The sequence below is a fragment of the Bombus affinis genome, chromosome 16 (assembly GCF_024516045.1).
Source record: "Bombus affinis isolate iyBomAffi1 chromosome 16, iyBomAffi1.2, whole genome shotgun sequence".
In the NCBI taxonomy this organism is placed as follows: domain Eukaryota; kingdom Metazoa; phylum Arthropoda; class Insecta; order Hymenoptera; family Apidae; genus Bombus; species Bombus affinis.
Genome location: NC_066359.1, coordinates 7,418,056 through 7,436,486, shown reverse-complemented (window position 1 = coordinate 7,436,486; position 18,431 = coordinate 7,418,056). Strand labels below are relative to the sequence as shown.

Here is an 18,431-nt window from a genome sequence, read left to right as displayed (position 1 = left end):
GACAATAGCCTGCTAAAGTTAAACAGCCGATGGTCTCGAGCTGGTCGATACTTTTTTATCAAACTGTCGGAAATGTACACGTAAACAGACAACAATATACAGCGCATTCCAGCAACTGGTTTCACATACGATAAAATTAACTTCCGATGGCCAAGGAAAACCGGTATTCAACGATGTTACCCAGTGCATTTGTTTTCGAGGAAGATTCGAGAGGAATTTCGAAAAAAATAAATCGAGAATAGAAACCAGCGTAAGCAACGAACTCGCGTAAACAGGGAATCATCGATCGATGGATCAACAAAATTTTAACATCGAATAACGACATTTTTATTCTTCAACTTATTGTATATTTACTTATCGTATGCAAATTTAATTTACATTCGATTCGTACGCGCTTAAGAAGATTCAGACGCAATTATTATCATTTTTCTTTCAACGAAGGAAAACAAAAATAGACGATTCTGAATGAATGGGAATTTTGTTACAATAAAAAAGTTACCGTTATAAACAATACACGTTAATAAAAGCAAACTTCATAAATATTTATACATATACGCAGCTATTTCTATGAAAAATCTGTGGATAAACTTTTCAATGGTATCGTCTATATGGAGCTGCACGATACAGCGATTTCAATGATCGAAGCTCTGTTGGATACCATTAATTCAGTGGCCTGTGAATTCGCGTGTATGTGTTATACGTGCAGTACGCGTCTATTTTCATGGAAATTTCGCGCGGTGTGAACAGCTAACGGATAAAACGCCTGGCCCTTTCAATAGACAGATTGAACACGCGCGAGCCTTTTGAAATTTATGAAAGAACATAAAAATCAAAGAGAGTAATTAATCGAATTATTACACACGCGGTAATTTCCAGGGAATCGGCGAGGTCGAGATAGAGCGAATAAATTAAAGTGGAAGTGTTTCACTTTTATTTACGAGAGAACGTAAAAATGGAAAAGAGCAATTCGTTGAATTTTTATAAAGAGGTCGGGCTAAAGCGAGTAAATTAAAGTGAAAATGTTTTACTTCCATCGAAGCCGATGTTTACGATCAAAGAGTAGGAAATTTTCAATAGCCTTTTCAATCGGTTTCAACGGCACGACGTTCAATTAATATCCGTCAATCTTACTCGGAAAACAGATACGTTTGTAGAAATACATAAGAAACGTTGTTTTTTAAACAATTCTGATTTAACGGTCTGAAGATTACAAATCTTTTCAGACGAAATAATGAAAACTAGAACAACATCGTTTTTGTATTTCTCTATTGTCTTTAGTCTGTTGTTTATTTTTCCTTCTTCTCACTTATTTATCAAACAATCATCATTTTACGATCCATTAATTTTTATCAGCTGTTTTTTTTCTCACAAATATTTATTTACATTTATTCCTCCATAGAAGTCATCAATTTCGCCCAAAATCGTCTTCCATTTTCCTTCGGCTTTTTTGAAGCTATCCATCAAAACACCCGAAATTGCTCAGTCAGCAAAAATGCATTTGCCTTTCGTTCAATAAATCTGTCGATTTCCTTCGCAAAGATAACTCACGTAACCTTTCGTTATATCTGTCCGTACATTGTTACCAATTTTTTCTAAAAATTCTCTCTCCTTTCGTCTTCCTTCCTCTGTTTTCTCGCGGAAAAGAATTCTGTGAGTATCGGTAATCGATGATATAAATATTACCGTATTTCCATCGCTGAATATCATAATTACTACGAAAGTGTCAACTCTCCGGGAACTCGAATTAAATAAATCAAGTTATTCGCGGCGATAATCAAGCAGCAAGTAAGACACGACAGATAAATTTCGGAATGAAATAAAAGACCGTCTTAATACGATTCAAGGATTGGCCACGAAATTCTTTACGTAAGGAATTCGTAACGCAATCGGCTGTCCTCGAGGAGCCGGTTGCTGGATCGCCAGTAAGAAGGAATCGAGGCTTCCGCTACGGTTCGTTCGATTACAAAATCATCTCGTAACGCGTTTCTTTCTGCATCCAAGGGAAACCAGGGAGAGAACAAGAGAAGGCTGACCTTTCTCAGTATTGACGTAATTCAAGAGGAATCTTCTCAGACTATTTTTCACGATCGTTCGATATCGGTCTACAAACGCGTTTAAACCTATTTCCGATTATTCAGAGGTACACGACACTCATAATGATACTTCTGAATCCATTTTTCTTTCTTTTTTCTTTTGAATCAACGAAACGAATCGAACGAATTTAAATGAATTAAATGGCTCTTCAATTGTCCTTTTTTTTTTTAACTAATGTAAAATAGGTTTAACGAAAAGAAATTTACCGCGTAATTTTGTGTCAATTGGTATGCATTGACGATGTGTTCTTGAATTTTGCAAGATATTTTCGCTGACGTTACGGTGACCGATAAAATTAATTTTATTCTTGCAATAGATATAGTGATTATTAAAAATATTCGCTCAGGTATAATTATTGGTATCGATAGAAAAATGGATAGCGAGTATAGCAAAGCAAATTTGATGTATAAATGATTATTTAATTATCGTGGTCGCAACGAAACACGTAGGAAATGTAGTGAACAGAATGTTGTCGTTTCTAAATTAGGGAAGAGGTAGTGAAATTCAGAAATTAGGTAAAATTCTAATTCGAGAAACGGAAGCAATATTTTCTTGGATATTTACTCAAGAATTGCCAACAAGTATGTAGCAGGAAGCAACAGTGGGTCAGGTGCTTTGTGAAGTTATATCGCCGCCAACTAGAATTACATAATGAGCATGATCTATTAGTATTTCGCGGCCAGCCAGAGCTTCGAAAATTTATCTAACATAGAATTCTCATTATCCACAAATGATACTCGAATGAATATTATTCGAATATTTGTTATATTCGCGAAAGAAAATTGAAATACCATGAAAAATCAAGTATATAGAAAATGTACAATAGTCCAAGAGCAGGCATCATTTTTCCGACACTTCCGATCATCTGGCTAATAAATAATTAAGTTGTTGAATCATCAAACTGGCCAATTCTTAAATTTTCAAAGTTTCCAAATTTCCCTCACGACGTGTTGCAAATTTGTTCTCGTCGAATATCGCGTCCAGAAAAGAGGCGAATTAATTCGTAATTTCACAATTCTTATCTGCCAAAATGATACGAAATCTGTCTTTTAAATACGAACTTCGAGTATCCTAAAACACGATAAACGTGCACGCGCCGAAATCTTTCTGATATCAGCTCTTAACCTTAACCATTCTGATAACGTTTCACTCGTTTATGTAGCTAAGATATCGCACGATTGTGCAAGAAATTTGAGAAAATGCCAAATTTCTTCCTTTCTAGATTAAATTGCCATTGAAACGCTATATACTGAAATAAAATATATACTAATAATAGAATACTAATAATTCAATAATATAACGATATTACAATAATTTACTCCAACATCGTATCTAATATCACGAAATAAATTTGAGAAAACGTACGATCTTTCCTCGAGTTAATTTCGAATCGAATCGCGTAAACCTATCGAAAGTTTCATTTCGAGTCTTCGCTTAGACCGTTCGTAGTTGAAACCATAAGCTTCGCTTACATCATCTTTCTCACTTTGCCGTCTCTCGCCAAGCAGACACATTTTGTTATAGAAAATTAGGTCAAACTTGCGTATCGGCGTTTTCCGTTTAAACACCAGAGAAGCAGTACCAAAGTTTCGACAGTTCGATTATCCTTTAATCCGATTCAATGGCTCGTATCAGCCATCGCGAACTTACAAAATGGATCCATCGATCAACTCGTTACTTCCGCGGAAATATTTGCCGGGGAAACGATTGGGAGCAAAAATTTGGTGGAAAATTCGTAGGACGATTTCTTGGAATTTTGTAAAGGGAAATAAGGGACGCGTGATAAATCGGGTAGAATTAGAAGAATTTCGTCGAATTTCCACAAATTCCGCGGAGTTTTGCTTAATTCGTAGCAATCTTGTAGAATTTTGTAAAATTCGACGGAATTTTCAAGCCACGATTCACCAACGACTTAAACAAAAACACCGATCTGCAATTTATCCGAAGATTATGTCGAAGATTCAACGTTTACCGAAGAATTCGATGGAACGTAGAGCGAGAAAGCAGGTTATTCGAAAACCTCGTTGGAAAATTCAATCGCAATTTTAATAAACGTACCGCTTAACATAAAGCTGAGCGAGAAAGATACAAAGTCGATAAATTACAGAAAACTGCAACAGAATAGACGGAAGAAACCGGTTGAGAAGTTCGTTTGAAACTTCATTGGAACACTCGTTCAAACGCTTAATTAATTAAGAAAAATTGTAACTTCGCCGTTAAGTGAAATGACTCACGAATCAACTTAACCACGAACTATGGTCAGTCGTGAGAACATTCAAGCTGGGAACAGTGACGAAACACGACGTTGTCGTTAACTTGACGCCACGGTCGACCGATAAACGACTCGCCTAACGCACGATAAATCTGATAGGGGAGCGAGAGATTAGGGGGATTCGAGTACCGCAAGAGTGCTCTGAACACAGGCTGATAATGCTTCGAGATACTGAAACCTGTTCCTATACCAATTTCATCACCATCTTCGCCGTGAAGCTTCGTGTATTGGATCGAAGCTAGCGTTCTCCTGAAATATCTAAAATCGAACTGTCTCGTACGATCGTTGTCTTTCTTATTTTTCCCACTTTCCACGAGGCGAGAGAGACGAATAATTATTTTTCGCGAAAAAGATATAATTTGTACGTTTCGCGTGTTTTATGAGATAGCAATTTTTTAACGTATCAACGTATAAAATTGTACTTTTGTTCGATCTTTCCAAAATATCGATAATCGTAACGTAAAGATTGTAACATATTTGCTACTTTTCACGAAATTGCATTTTTATTTGACTTTGGCGTTATCTTCGAATTAACTTTGCAATTAAACTCATAGGTTTCTCGAACGCTTGAAAAATATCGATCGTTGCGATGAAAATCAGGCCGGTGACGAAACGTTTTTCGTCTACTGCTAAGAAAGAGAAAGAAATCGTATGTATTGTTCACTTATTCCTAAGGAAACCGAGAATCAGGGCAACATTGACAAACGAGCACGATTCTACACGAATTTTTCATTGCTTTTTGTAGTTTAACACGCGTGCTTTTCTGGTCAGTGCGCTAACGTAATTTTGCTTTATCATGATAAATTCGAGCTACCGAAAAGTGCACAGTATGAATATATTTTTCCACTTGCGCCAATCAAAAATGATTCACAACCAACTTCCTGTTATTTATCGACCGATCTCGATAAAACTTTTCCTGAAATCATTTTCGCTCGTCAACAATTATCTCTCTGCTCATAAACGAAATTTGAGATATCATTATCGAGTATATTAAATTTTCGAGTTTCGTTCTTGGCAATAAAAAGATGAACTAGTTTAAAATATATGCAGATTTTGTGACAAAAATCTTGGTCCGTTTAATTCTTCCTTTATCTATACTCGATCGTAATTAATTCAGCAATTTAACCAAAGATACTCGCTTAAATCAGCAACTCTGTCGCACGATTTCGCAATCTAATAAAATTCCCCTTCCCATTCATCAACAGCAGTAATTTAATAACCCAATAGCATTCAATAACCCGGTACATCTCTGCTCCTCTCATTTATTTTCATGACCTACTGTGACGTACGATACCTGAATTTCACCGTACAATATTTGGACACATGGACAACGTTTATGACCATATTTTCTGCGTTACATAAAACATTTTGAAATTTCATTAGCGCTGTAGTGAGACCGGACTGTTATTATTACGTTAATCAAATTTGAAGCCGATCCGAAAATGAACGTCGAAATCGCAAGAAATTAACAAACTGTGAAAAATTCATTGAAAGGAAAAAAGGATTTCGATAAGGTCGATCAAAGAGCTTATCGAAAGCTGCTCGATGAAAAATCCCACGAAAATTACAGAAATTTCGAGGAAAAATGAATTTCTTGCTCGAAAGAACTAGCTGCGAATTATATTTGATCCGCAAAGCAGGAAATCTCACAGAAAGAATCGTAAAGTGTAATTATACCGAGTGGCCAGGCGAATTTCGCAACGTATCGAACCTGATGCAGTTGACAGCTACGTTATATTTTCACCAACGTACACGGATTCCATGGCCGTCGATTAATTTCGACCGGAATTGACGACCTGGTCTAACCAGTCGTACGACCATAAAGCACCAGCACTCGTATCCGCGTTCCGACGATCAATCGAGATCGAGCCCGTTGGAATGCTTTAACGCAGATGACACAGAATTTTCGTGGACTTCTTGGAATGTCAGGCAAAAGTCGGGTATAATTGCACGAAACTAGATGAAATAGTGGAAGATTTTCACGGAATTTGGCAATATCTGCCTCAAGTTTGATTACCTTGCCACGACTTTGTGAAATTACGTCGAAATTTTGTCGAAATTCTTAGAATTTTATGGAAGCACAAAAGTTGGCGGGATTTGGCGAAATTACTTAAAATTTTCAAGGAATCTGTAGAATTTCGTAAAGATATAAAATGTCTGAATATTTCGCAGAAATTTGGAGGATTTTCTTAGAATTTCCTAAAAATTTATAGAAATTCACAGAAATAGCTAGAAAATTTTACAGCACCGTGCCAAATGTGTCAAAATTACGTAGAATTTCACACGCGCCCGCGCTTCATTTCCTCGATTTGTGTGAAAATTGAGGAAATTATGTCAGATTTTGCACAATTTCAACGAGATATTCAGAGCTGCGCGCAATTATAAAAACTTGCGCGCTGTTTTAAAGACGATGCGATTAACTTTCGCAAAGCCTCGTACAATTTTACGAAACTAGACGATATCTTGCCCGAATCGGAGCGATTTCAACAGCAACGTTGTCGCAGCTTTTCAAAACATCGAAATTGCGGTATGGAAAAGTTCGTAAAATCTAAAATTCATTCGAAGGCATAGAATAAAATAACAAAAAAAATTCCGTCGGTGGAATTTACACGAAAAATTGAGAACTGGGTTAGAATAATTCGAAAGAGCTTTGATATTAAATCCGTGCCATCTGCGAAAGCATTTATTACGCAGATCGTGTCGGAAATTCCAAAAATACAGCACATATTCCCATAAACTCTGCGAAATTTCTGTTTAATAATCCTGAAAGCTTTGAAATCTACGCGAATCATCTTTCAATGTCCAGCCATCGAAACGAGATGTTATTTTTCGATTCTGCGTATATGGTGGCTACAAAATTAACGTTTATATCACTGAATGCTATTATAGTATCGCTACAATATCATCATTACACTATATCATTACATATCGCTATTATTTCATTTACATACCAATTAGTCCGATCCAATTGTAATAAATTAAATAAATTAGAAGAATGTAACAGATATTTGCATCTTGAATCTTAAATTTGTACAAAAATCTGAACCAATAAGAAGAAAAACGCTTGATGGGAGACTAAGTATACGCATAAAAATTCTGTTTGTAGCCACTGTACGTTCGATCTCTCTCAATGCTTCATAACGTGTGAATTTTGCGAAAGTTTAACTCGGCGCGATATACCTTTCATTATTTATGTACGTTTAACGATGTTTTTAACCTTTCGCTGTATTTTCTCACTCCACGTAGCGCTAGTTTTATTTCTTTTCTCTCTCTCTCTCTTTCTCTCTCTCGATTTATGTAACGACAGATATGAATGTTAATGCGCGTGCAGCGAATGCATATTTGATACCAATTCGAACGAGAAAGAAAGAAAGAACACCACGCATATGTATATAAATATTCAACGCTGTTTCAGGTCGCGTTCGTTGCATATTTATGAAACCTGTTTGGCTATTGCGAAAATCCGCCGTTCCCTCGAATTTAGACCATTGTTCCGCATATGTTTTTCCAGCAACGATATTCTACTCTGTTTTATGGCCGTTTCGTTTCCAACAGGTATTGGCCAATCGTCTCGCTGAAAATTTTATTTCCAACATCTACGTAGATACGCTGCACGACCTGAATTTTATCGATGTATTAGATACAGAGATTCGAGAAAGTGTCGCAACACTCGTATACATTTACGAACGTATTATGTGCATTATAGTTCCGCGTTTTGAAATTTTGCTAGCACCGTTACGAAACACCAACATGATGTTTGCAAAAGATCTGAAAGCATATGTAGAAACTATAAAAGACATTTAAAGCGCAAATCGAGCGTCGATTCTATAAGACGTGAGAATAAATGACGAAATTTCGGATGATAAATACCGGAACATTTTCAATAATATTATGTTACCAGCAAACGTGCGAAACGAAGGATATCTCGTTTCTACGTTCGAAGAAATTTCCCAAAAATTTGAATTCGTTGAATTAAATCGAAGTAACTCTATGTAAATTAATTAAATATTAAATTACCAAATATTAGCAACGGAAAGATATTGTAATTAACGAATGTGTTGATTGCACAGGTTCGCGAGAATATAAAGTAAATTCCATCGTTATAGCGTTCATCGATTCACATACAGAAAGAGATCCGAACTAGAATGCGTTCGGTAATTCTGAAAACGGTAAACGTAGCATTTCGTCAAATGTCGATCCAACGATATTACGTTCACATCTACGCCATTCGGTCTGTACAAACAGTACATCTCCAATTATGATTGATTGACTGATCAATCTCTACAAATAGGGATTTCCAATTGGTAATTATCAGACGATCAAATTTCTCATGTCTGTAGTAGCATAATATTCTATAGTATATTAATGTCACGAATGTTAATTTTCTAATCGTTTCTTGACCAATGTTTTCATAATTATGTAATACTCGATGATCATTGATACCAAAAAACCTGAGCTAATCTCGAAGAAGTAGTCAATGGTATTATAGTCCGCCAAACATCATTCCAAATAAACTATAGCACATTTGTAGATAGCCTGCTCAATTTATAAATAACGACTTGAACGTTCTGAAATAACGCGACGATGCGTTGCAAAATACAACACCGTCTTCGTTCTTCGTATGAAAAATTGCAGATCTTCGAACGATCTAAATTTATTCCTACGGATACCGTGATACAACCTTCAAAATCAGGAAAATCAAATCAAATTTCTTTGAATAATTGTTCAAACAGCGTAAATCCAGTCCACGTCATCAAACTCCCGTAAATAGTATAACACAATTTTTAATAACCCAAAAATGAGAAACCTATATTTCTAGTTTGGTCCACACAATCATTCCCACGTTTCCTATAAAAAGAAGATTGGAGATTCTCGAATAACCTAGATCCAATCTCCATTATCCGAATCTTTTCGATCATGCATAGATATCATCAGCAAGATCTTTGAAATCACGAGAACCGCGAGAAAAATCAATCTCCTCTACTCCGCTAATTGCTAGCTTTCATCTACCAGACTATTCTCGCCCTTTCTACAAACAAAAGAACGAAGAATCTGCCAATCGAAATCCAGTTGGCGTTATCAAACTCCATAAACACGACACTCCAAAGTCACTGAAAATCAAATTAAAGATCAATCTCTCTCGATGCCCGATTCTCCTATAGAACGTCATTCCCGTCCTTGCTACGAAGGAGAAAAAGGAAAAAGAAAAAAATACAAAATCCTCAAACCTAGATTCAGTTCGCGTTATCAAATCCCATAAATACGACGTAACACGACCTCGGAAACCGAAAAGATCGTGTTAGGAACCCATTTCCCAAATCCCGAAATCCCCGAAATCCCCGAAATCCCCCATCTTCATCTTTCACGCGTCGCAACCAAAACACCACCGTAAGAAAAAGATCACACCATCACGCAACGTGAACGTTAGCGAGCCTCGCTGCACGATCAACCGTGTCCCCGTCAGGCTCGTTGATCACGGAATGACCGCGAGGTTGCTTGGAAGGCGGTTGAAAATCAATTGGAAACTGCGTCGTTCGCGCGATCCAAAGCAGCAGGGACAGTTTCAAGGACGACTGTACGTGGCGCGGATCGATCGAACGCGCTTGATCGGTCAATCGAATGTCGTATCGAGGCGCGTTACGCGTACACAGGAAGCGGAAACGGAGCGTTTGATTCACGTGACGGGAACGCTGGGTGCACTGGCGTCGTCGGATACCTCGTGTTCGTCGCGACGTCCAACTGGCCAGGCTGATCTGCTTTCGCCGAGATTTCACCGCCAGGCTTAGGGGAAGGGGCGCGATTTGCGCGGGAAACTTGCGCGCCGCCAACCTCCACTCGTGTCTGTCCCTCTTTCTCCCACTCTTTGGTTCTGCCTTTCGTTTGATCTTTTACTCATGGAATCTTTTTTATCATCCTGATTTTACTCGAGCAGCTACAGTATCGTGTACGCGTTTGAGTCTGCGTATCAAACTTCTCGAGACCAATTTTTCACGATGACTACGGTTACCTATAACTTCGTATATGCTTTGTTGAAGCTCGAAGGAAGAAAGATGTTGCGAATGAACATGCTGGACAATTTCTATCGTGGAATCCTATGTAACTATAAATTTCGGTGACATGTATTAGACTATGCTATGTATTAATCTCGTAGAAACGTGGTTTTCTTTTTCACAGTGGCCAGAGTAACGTAATGGCTTGGACTATGATTCGTTGAAATTTGAAAGAAGAAACGATTGAAAAGGAACATGTTGGACGATTTTTATTATGGAATAGTATGTAACTACAAGTTTTGGTGACATGTCTTAGACTATGCTTTGTACTAATCTCGTAGAAACGTGGTTTTCTTTTTCACAGTGGCCAGAGTAACGTAATGGCTTGGACTATGATTCGTTGAAATTTTGAAGAAGAAACGATTGAAAAGGAACATGTTGGACGATTTTTATTATGGAATAGTATGTAACTACAAGTTTTGGTGACATGTCTTAGACTATGCTTTGTACTAATCTCGTAGAAACGTGGTTTTCTTTTTTACAATGGCCAGAGTAACGTAATGGTTTGGTAACTATGATTCGTTGAAATTTGAAAGAAGAAACGATTGAAGAAAAACATGTTGGACTACTCTTATTATGACTGTAGGCGTCAGCGATGTGTGTTAAACTGTACATAGGATGAATCTTTTGGAGATGGGTTTCCAATAGCGACTACGGTAACGTAATAACTTGCACTGTAATTTATCGAGATCTGAAAGACGAAGTTATCAAAAATGAATATTTTAACTACCTTTAACGATCGATAATCGAACGTGAAAATAAATTCAACGTCATTTGTAACTGGCAAAATTTAACTAATTTTTCTTTAGCATCTTTGTGCCGTTTATCAGATGACTTTAAAAAATTTAATTATTTATTTATTTCTGTTCCGTTTTACTATTCTACAAGGGACTTTAGGAGAATTTCTATCGCAGTGTGTACTGTATAACGATAAGCAAGTTCTCGTTGACATTTTTAACATGGACATGAACATTTATCGCGTTCTTATTCTTGACGTAACTGTTTCGCCTCCAAGGACGTGTAAAATATGGAGGGAAGTTGTCGAAGAGAAAGAAAATAAAGCTGAATAGAGTAAAAGTTAAGTGTATGTGCACTGTGGTGTCGTATTATTGTAACGAAGAATTCTCAAAGAGTTAGGGAAAATCGTGAAAGCAGCAAAGTGGACGAAGCTGAGGGAAAAACGTAAAAATACTGCGAAATGGGCGAAGAAGAAATCTTCTTGGGACAGAAATGGGGGAATCCCTCGGAAAGCCTCGATTTACCAAGAAACATCATTTCTGTATAAAAACACCAATTTTAGACGAGAGCAATTGGATTTCAGAACTAAAGCCACGGAAATCAAATCTGTTGGCTCGTCCAGCGTTCCTAAAGTCCCTTGTAGAATATTAAACGGAAGAGAAATAAATAAATAAATAATTAAATTTAAAAAATTACCTGATAAGCGGCACAAAGACGCTAAAGAGAAAGTAGGTAAAAATTTGCCAGTTGCAAATGACGTTGAATTTATTTTCACGTTCGATTATCGATCGTTAAAGGTAATTAAAAAATGTTTATTCATTCGTCGATCTGTTTGTAAGGCTAGATGCATCGGATATGGAAAACGGATTACTTTGAGAGCGTAAAGAAGGACGATAATTATTTTGCATGCCAAAAAGAAAAGGAGTAATCTATTTTCTAATTAATTTATACAAATCCTTCTTTTCGTTCCAAATGTTCCTACAAAATTGTCGAATCATAATAAAAATTCCTCTAACTCTCTTTAAATTCTAAATGGCAAGAAAATTTATCGCAGGAAGTTCGTTGCGAAACGTGAGTCTAAGTTTCGAAGAACGCGGTATAAACGTTAAAATATTTCAAGCTCGAATTATACGGTTCAAAGTCGATGACTTTCTGTTGGCGAATAAATCGAGAAAAAGATTGGAAATTATAGACAGACTATCGATTATTGCCGAAAATAATCAAAAGCGAAGAATAAGGAAGATAATATTTCAAACCGGACACTAAACCAACCTTCTACGTTTGTTCGCCGTCTTCTGTAAATGGGAAAAGTAAAGGAGATGAATAAACGAGCTTCGTACGAGAAAACGTGACGAGCAGACGCCAAGATAAACGTAGATGATCACTCGATAGCTTACGAGGAACGAGCAGGATGTATAAAAACATGGAATTTCCTGAAAAAACGTTTGATCCAACAATCAGTAACTCGATATGTACAGATATATTTGAAGAAATACTTGATAACACGAAGTAATTTATACTTTGTTTCAACTTGAGTCCCATCTGATCATAAATTAGAATAATAAATCGGAAGAATAAATCTTCATAAATCAGAATATAATATTTCTTAATAGTCATTCCGTACTTTGTGTTTGCAATATTTCGCAAAACTAATTTCCATTTTTCTTATTGTGCAACGGTTAATTCCGGTCATTATTTCATCGATTTTTTTCGTTTCCAAAAATTCGAAGAAATTTAATCCAAAGTATAATTATCGCTGTCATAATTTGCAATTAAATCATCGATCCAACACGATCTATCCTCTCGACTATATTTGGAATATTTCACAAAATTGATTTTCATTCTTCTCATTGCACGACAGTTAGCACTGATCGATGTTTGATTTTCGTTTCTAGAAATTCTAAGAAATTCGTACGATAAATTGCCATAATTTACTCATTCCACGGGCATCACAACGTCAGAATTTATTCCAAAGAACAATTACTTTATAATTGGAAATTAAAACAGCAATTTAACGTAGCCTTTTGTAACCTTCCCTGACACACCTTTTACTTTCCCGCTTTATTCCCTTTTTTCTAACTTTCCCAACTTTTCCTCGCGCATTTCATATTTTGCTACGTTTGTCTCCTGGTCCCAGCTTCTCGTCTTCTCTCGCTTCTTCGCATTTTCTCCTCTTCCTCTCGCTCTCTTAGAATCTTTTTATTTACCCACGTTAAATATTTCATTGTCTCCATTTACGAATTACGGCTGGCCGCGAACGTTAATCGGTGAGTTCTGCTGCGTCGACTTAAGCGGAAATGACACTCGAGAAACAGAATCACGAGAAACGATACAAATTGAAACGTTTGAGAAACACTCGCGAATGGAAATGACTTACTTGTGTGGTAAACGAGCCTCTTGATACATAATATATTTAAATGAGATCTCATTGCATTTTTCTAATTTTGTAGGACGCATTTGTCGAACTGGCAATAACGGTCGAACAATTTATTCCAAAGAACGGTTAATGGTTATTTTGTGATCGAAACACGAGCTAACGATTATGTGCGAATAATACATTAGCCTAATTAATTTGATTCGTCCTTGCAAGCTGGTTTTAGTCCTTAAAAAAGATTTTTTTTTTATTAAATATATTATTTTTGATTTTTGTATTTCTAATTCAAAGTTTAAATTGCTCTGTCGTGTTCGTTGAAAATAATCGCGACAAGGAATGACATTTGAAATATTTACGGGCCGGGATGTACCAGGACGTCGTTCGATTCCTGATGAAACTAGCTGCAAAACTTGCGAAATGAAACGACATACTTTAGCGTAGAAGAATTCACATATTTTAAAAGAAATTAATTTCACAGCAAAACAAACCAGCACAAGATTAAGTTATTTTACAGGAAATTAAATTAATCCCGATATACGTCGGGCTAAATTAACATAATCTGAAAACGCTTCGCGGTAAATTCAAATAATCGCCGAACAATTAATTGTCATATAAATCAATCCCGGAATAGTTCAGGATAATCAAAATTCCAAGATGCTTAACGCTAAATGGAAATAATCCAGAAATACTTGACGCTGGATCCAAGTTAGTCCGAAAATAAATAACACTGAATTGGAATAACCTTAAAATACATCACCAGGAATAAAAATAGTCTGAGAATAATTCACACTGAAATAAACCAATCCCGAAATAATCCGCTCTAAGATAAACCAGTCCGAAAATAATTTACTCTCGGGCAAAATCAATCCCATGACACTTTACGTTGAATGAAGATAATTCGCAAACACTTTACGTTAAATCGAATTAATCCGACAGCAGATCACACCGTTATTAATAAAAATAATTACTCAAAATGTTTCACGCTAAATTGAAATAATACGAGAACACCTTACGCTAAATTAATAAAATAATCGGAAGATATTTTTCAAATAAAATAAACGTCGCGTAAAGATTTCAAGAGACCAGGAATAAATACGTGTTACGAGAAACAACAAGCAAACAAGTGGCAATAAATTACGAGTGGCTGTAAAAGTGGCGTAAAATCTTTGAAAAGTCGCGCAACGACATTGATTTCGCGAGAACGCGCAATGCTGATCGTTGACCAGCTGTTCTGGTCGTTCACGGAGAACGGAAACGACTGTACTGGCGGACATTAATTCCCGCCACAGTGATTACCACGTACGATACACACACGCGTCTACCTCTATTCACAAATGACACTTGTCTTGACGCAGAAACTGGCTGGTCGTTATTTTAATGAACGCGTCAATCGGCCTCAATTCCACGGATTCTTCGACTGTAACTCTCTGGACCGTAAAACCGCCATCACGATGAGCGAATAGTTGTTCTCAAGGTCGAATTGAAAACATCATTCGCAATCCTGGGAAATTGACAGCTGTGGTTTCGTCGTAATGAACTTGTCCATTTCCAAGGTATTGTTCTCTTCACTCATCGCAGTTTGGGTTTCGGTTAGGTTGACAATTTCAATGACAATTTGGAAGATGATTAGAGTTGGGTCGAATCGTTGTAAACCCGAAAATAACGATATTACAAATGAAGTTACTTTAGCGATCAATATCTTGTTAAGGAAATATATTCGTAGGAAATTTCATTGGAAAAATTTACATTTTTTTTTTTTTTAAATCAGAGACCCCAGATACCTTTGAATAAATCTAATAATAATAAATAATCCAACGATAATGTCTTAGACGCAGCTATTTTAATATCTAACGCGTTCAAAAAAAGAAATATTCTTTGTTAAGGAAATTTCACGTAAGAAATTTACATTTTATCTCTTTCGCAGAAATCGCATCAAAATCTCAAGAAGAAGAATCTAACAATAACAATGTTTTAAATGCAATTATTCGAGCATCGTGCAAAAGTGTTGAAAAATTCAAAAATAACGAGCACGTTGTAGATGCAATTATTTTAATATTTAAAACGATCTTGCAAAAATATTGTTTACGAATTTCGTTTAGAAAACGCATACTTTATCACTTTTGCCTGGTGCAATCTCGAAAACGACGAGAAACCTCGAAAGTGCGATATTCGATTTAAAAATCTACTCGGTAGCATTCGGAAATTTAGCGTTCAAACGCGTTTGGCCAAAAGCGAATTAGCGACAATCACCGATCGTTGATCGATCGAAATCGGTTTCGAAAACGTGAATATTATGCAAACGTAGTTGGAAAATAAATCGCGCAGCGTATAGTGGCCGCTCGAACGTGTCCAATCGCTGTTTTCCCATCGTCCATTGGTCAATATTGATTTTCCGGAAGGAATTCAGCTACAGCCACGTTGCACGCTCACGTTCCTAACATTTGAAAGCAACCTGTGACTCGTTAACGCGTGGAAAATAACTTTTCTTAATCTATACTTGACTGGGAAAAATTCTGAGATTTTTCCAAATGAACATTCTTTTATATTATATAATAAAGGAATTAAAAATTAAGAATAAAAGTTTAAAAAAAATATCTGGTAATAATTGGAGACAATTTTGAAAGAGAAAAAGGAGAAACGCAAAGAACATCTCATGTAAATTACCAACTTGTATGCTTGCTTTTCGTTTGTATTAAATCTGTTTTTTTTTTCTCTCCTAATTTGAATAAATTACAGGCGTATTTGTAATTTTATAACTTGTTGTTTTACGCCATTTATGCTAACGTGTAGTGTCAGTAAAACGGCTTTGAATTCAAATTAAACGCTGTTTTCCCTGCTGCGTTAGACTTGAACTACGTTTCAATTTTCTCCAAGTCGAAAAACAAAACATTTTACGCGCGTGTTGCGGCAATTCTACGAAGCTTTTCTTCTACACCTGCACGATACTTGCGATCTCTCGAACTTACATCGAATATTTGTTGCTATATTCGAACATTCGACAATGTCTATTCCAAGTATGAAACTTAAGTACTTACGTAAGTACCAACCTATAGCAAATGCTAAATAATTCAAACTGTTCGATTCACGGCCTACATATTTTATCTTCGAAATTGAATTCAAACTACGCGATCCATCGAACGTACATCGAGATACCCGGGAAAATTTCTTTAATTCCTCTTAATTTTTATCAAATTCCGAGCTTAATATGCTTCCAACTGTTCTCGTCGCTTTGATTAAAATATATGTTCAGACAGGTAACAAAATGGAAATATTTTATAGAACGCGTGAAACATTCTCATAAAAATGTGGAAAGAATGCTGGAAATAAATGTCAATTTAAGAGAAGGAAATATTTCTCTACGTATGTGCGCTACATCAGACGATATTAAAATAATTTCTGAAACGATAGCTACGAGAATTTTCTCCTCCTGTTAATCAATTTAATTATATGTTATTCGATAGCACACTATTTATAGAAACGTACACGTTTCATTATCAATCTACAGCAACGCAATATTGTCAACAATGCTATTAAATTGTCACAAGGTTCTGCTCAACGTAGTGATTAACCAAGCTCATCCAGCCTGATTGCCGTCATTATAGGAAACCACGAAACAGTTCACGATGAATAAACAAATTGTCTAGCCGAGGGAGGCACGTTTACAAGGACTTTCTCGACAAAAATTTATCATTCACTGTTTGCTCCGTTTTATTCGGTAGATGTGCAGCATGTGCTGTTTAAACGAAAATACGAACGATGCGAAAAAATGTACGAAACGAGACGAAAGTCGTATGGTAAAGATGGGGACTGGTATGGCGCTTTTATCTGTTTCACCTTGCAACGATTTTGAAACTCTCGTAAACGCGACATTATGATTTTCCAATGGATACTACCACATTTTATCAGATACTCTGATAGTCGACGTTCAAACGCTACGAACTTGTGTCTTTCGCAGCGATCCGCTATCGATTTAAACTCGACAGGGCGATACAGCGAACGACTCGAAACGACTTCTGGAAACATCAGAAAATTACAACCTTGCGCTGTCGGCGATGTTACAGCAGTGTTAGCGTTATGAAAAACGTCTTTCATAGCGCACCATCGAATTCTAAAGTTCACGCGTTACGAGTTTCCAGCGTTTCGAGAACGTGCGAATATTTAAGGGGAGGCTAAGGTTAATTCGTACAAGAAGACACGTCCGAATAATTGCTGCCATTGCCGTATTTTTTAATATTTCTCCGTGAAAATTTTATACAATATTCTTCGAATGTCATACTTCAATGTACTATTGGTTTTAATAAAGAGATTTTAACTGTGTGGTCACAAATAATTCACAAAAACATGCCTTATTTTTGTACGAATTAACCTTAGCCCCTCCTCCCCCTTAAGAAAAAATGGAGCTTCGCGTTTGAAAATTCGAATATCGCGTTTGCAGGACGTTCCAAAATGGTTGAAAACTGAAGCAGATAAAAGCAAAGTACGTGCCTCTCGATACCATACAACTTCTATCCGAAATATCTTTTCGTAACATTCGTATTTTTGCAAGTGTTGCAACCTTGCCGGTTAAACAGTGACATACGGTATAGAAAAACGTGGCTGAATGATAAATACATGATAAATCAATTTAATCTGCCACGATTTAGACTTGGTATACTACTTTGCTTACACAGCTATACAATGCACGTGATTTAAAAAATATTTATAAAAAGATTTCTCACGCGTATCTGCTAGGTGAACCGCGACCTCCGCATGCTGGTTAATTAATGGTTCGCAGCAGTCGACCTAATTAGTTAAACTTTAATACGCTTTAGTGGTTGCAAATTACAACGAAAAAAAAGAAGAAAAGAAATAAGAAGAAGAAAAGTTCGATCGAGACACAGGTTATTTACGGATAAAAATCGCT

At 36.4% G+C, this 18,431-nt stretch overlaps 1 protein-coding gene and 1 long non-coding RNA gene across 7 annotated transcripts in view; one reads left to right on the top strand and one right to left on the bottom strand.

Annotated features, from left to right (window-relative positions):
• The window catches only part of LOC126925340 (cAMP-specific 3',5'-cyclic phosphodiesterase-like), a 120,602-nt gene that overhangs the window by 59,143 nt on the left and 43,028 nt on the right, over positions 1-18,431 (bottom strand). For 2 of the 6 annotated variants that reach the window (XM_050740768.1, XM_050740769.1), the window contains exon 1: positions 9,595-9,779. The exons of the other annotated variants lie outside the window; for them this stretch is intronic. The gene's annotated coding sequence lies outside the window, so the exon portion shown is untranslated. Of the gene's footprint in view, positions 1-9,594; positions 9,780-18,431 lie in introns of those variants that run through there. 6 annotated transcript variants of the gene reach the window in all.
• LOC126925364 (uncharacterized) lies at positions 10,937-12,770 on the top strand. Its single transcript, XR_007713905.1, has 2 exons — positions 10,937-11,072; positions 12,209-12,770. It is a non-coding gene; the product is annotated as an uncharacterized LOC126925364 (long non-coding RNA).